The sequence below is a fragment of the Centruroides sculpturatus genome, unplaced genomic scaffold, assembly GCF_000671375.1.
Source record: "Centruroides sculpturatus isolate CEXI.00-Female unplaced genomic scaffold, Cexi_2.0 scaffold2175, whole genome shotgun sequence".
Lineage (NCBI taxonomy): Eukaryota > Metazoa > Arthropoda > Arachnida > Scorpiones > Buthidae > Centruroides > Centruroides sculpturatus.
In genome coordinates this window covers 61,512-64,294 of record NW_019386264.1, presented here as the reverse complement: position 1 = coordinate 64,294, position 2,783 = coordinate 61,512, and positions in this window count along the sequence as shown.

The window sequence follows — 2,783 nt, the reverse complement described above, 5'->3', positions numbered from 1 at the left end:
GCAATTTTCGTTTAACAACTTGAGTTTATAACAAAAATTGGGGTGTGTCCGGATATCATTCGAGGAATATCGTCCTAAACGAATTTTTCATTGGTTCTCTCGGGACATTTTCTACATTCCTAACTCCCTTTATCCTTTATGATATTTCTTCAATTGGTTTAATCTTGCTGAGGTTTTTATCTAAGAGTAAACATTAACTAGAAGCCATAAAATGTGCACTGTGGCGAATTTAATGGAGGGTTAAGGATTAAGAACTTGCATAGAAGTTAGGATACGTGTAGTATAAGGTGAGTAATCATTTAGAACTTACTTGCATAGATATAACTCTAAGCTTATACTGCATAAGTGTAGGATAGATTTAGATGCTTATGTAAACCGAGATACAGCTTTAATTTAATAACAAATTCCTACAAAGTAAGCATTTATAACTTTATTTTAAAAGAATGTTAAGAAAGGAAATATATATATAATTTATGGGAGTGCACAGATACTGTTTTCTATAAATATAAATTTAAAAATTTTCTTAGAAACTTGTGAAAATGTACAAAGTTTATTATGAATTATAACTGTGAATATATTCAAAAATCTACATGGCTTATAAGTTGAAATGTATACAAGGAAAAAAGAAATAATGTTTTGATATGTCGTTATTTATCTCTGCGCTTTCTAAACATAAATACACTTTCTTTAAGTAGATTTTTTTTAGTAAATTTAACTAAAATTGCAGATTAAATTATCGATTAATTCCGAATAATCCCGAACAAACTGTATCAATATTTAGTAATTAATTACTAATTATTAATTTCCAAAATAAAATTTTGCTTAAACATCTTTTATATCTTCGAAATTTATTACTCGAGGAGCTAAATTAATGGAAAAAAATTTAACGAATTAAGCAAAAGAAAAACGTTTATAAAAGATAAAAAGTACGACTTAACACCATTAAATGACCTCTGTGCAGATTTTTTTACACGAACAACACGATAATAATATAAAAAAGGGACTGAATCGTGTAGATGAAAGTATTGTCTCCGTTTAAGTTAAATTACCACGTTTCCAGTTCCCATACTTTACGTGACGTAAGTCTCACATCTTGCTTCACGCACGTACGCAAATCGCGTGATTTCATTAATTTTGAGGGCTGCGCTTCTCGCGTGGATCGTTTTACCAGAAGTGATCCTCAAAGATGAGATCTCAGCCATAAAATTGCACAATCCCAATGCTTAAACGTTGGCAACAGTTTACCCCACGACATACTTTAGTCATAAAGATGCAATTAAACTATATTAAGGATCATGAGATTACTCTGAATTACAGCCGGATTATAAGTTGTATAATTAGAATTAAACATTCCTAGATTAAATCTGCAGTTTATATTTTTAAACCACTCGTTCTGCTTTTTTATTTTTCAAGCACTAAAACAGAAAAGTGAGAGAGAGAGAGAGAGATCTTCTCTAGAGAGAGAAGATTCTAGATAAAATATAATTATTCCTCTTAAATTTTTATACTTTTATAACTTAATAATTAAAAAGTTAGCTTAAAATTATGTATTTTAATGTGTTACACATTTTAACTTTTAACATAACACGTTTTAATGTGTAAAGGCTAGTCTAGTAAAGAAATTTAAGGTGTATAAACTCAAAACTTGTTGATATTATAGTCTAGAAGTGAATTATTTAATTTATAGAAGCAATAGTAGATAGAAGTAGGTATAAAAAATCAAGTATCGTGTTTCTATAAGCATAAATTCCAACTGTTTGCCAAATATTCACTATTATATAGTCAAATCTGATACTAAATTTGTATTGCTCGCATCAGAACTATGCCAATTCTTTTTCTCTTTTTTCCTCTTATAAATACTTGAACCAGAAATAAAATTTTAGCATCACATTACGACAGTGAATAAACTATATAAAATTTGATTACCTATCCCTCTTCACTCAATCGAATGCCAAAAAAAGAAGATTCACTTCACTATCGACTTAACCACATGCCAAGATTTGATATCATTTTACAATATTCCTGTTCTAAATTTGAGAATCTTGTTACTGTCGAAAGAAATTTAGAAACCAGAATTTTGAAAATTTAACAAGTTTCTAGAGCTTATCATTTGTAAAATTTTAATATCTTTCCAATTCTACAGACACAAATAAACATAACTTCTACAAAGCAATAATTAAGAATTTAATTCTAGAATATTTAAAATATCTAAGAGGAGGAGGAAGAGGGGGAAGAAAACAAGAAGAAATTCGAAATCATCATTTTGTGATTTTATTCGTTAGAAATTCACATTAATAATAATTCAATTAAGTAATTTGCATCAATTAAATTCGCTTTTATGAAGCTCATTCAGCAAAATTCTTGCTTGATGTTATCCTTCAAACGTAGTACATATTTTAAAGAATTAATCTATCATGAACATACACTTTCCTCTTCCTTACTGTTTCATATTATCGTCATACCTCGGTAATCCTCTACCAACAAAACTAAATTCAGCTACAAACACGATAAGGGAAAGAAGTCGCTTGTTTCAAATGCCTTCCACGTACTATATACTATCATCATCCCCCCGTTTCTTATCTCGCACATCACGTACTTTAGATTTTTCTGTTCTTTTCCTCACTGTTTGTTTTAACCAAGCAAATATCTTTATCAACAGTTATTATATAAGATATACAAAAAATAACGAATTTAATTCGAGCGTAGTAATCTCCAAATTTACATGTTTTTATGATATTAACTCGTAATTATTTTAGCTTTTTTTAAATATATATATATATATA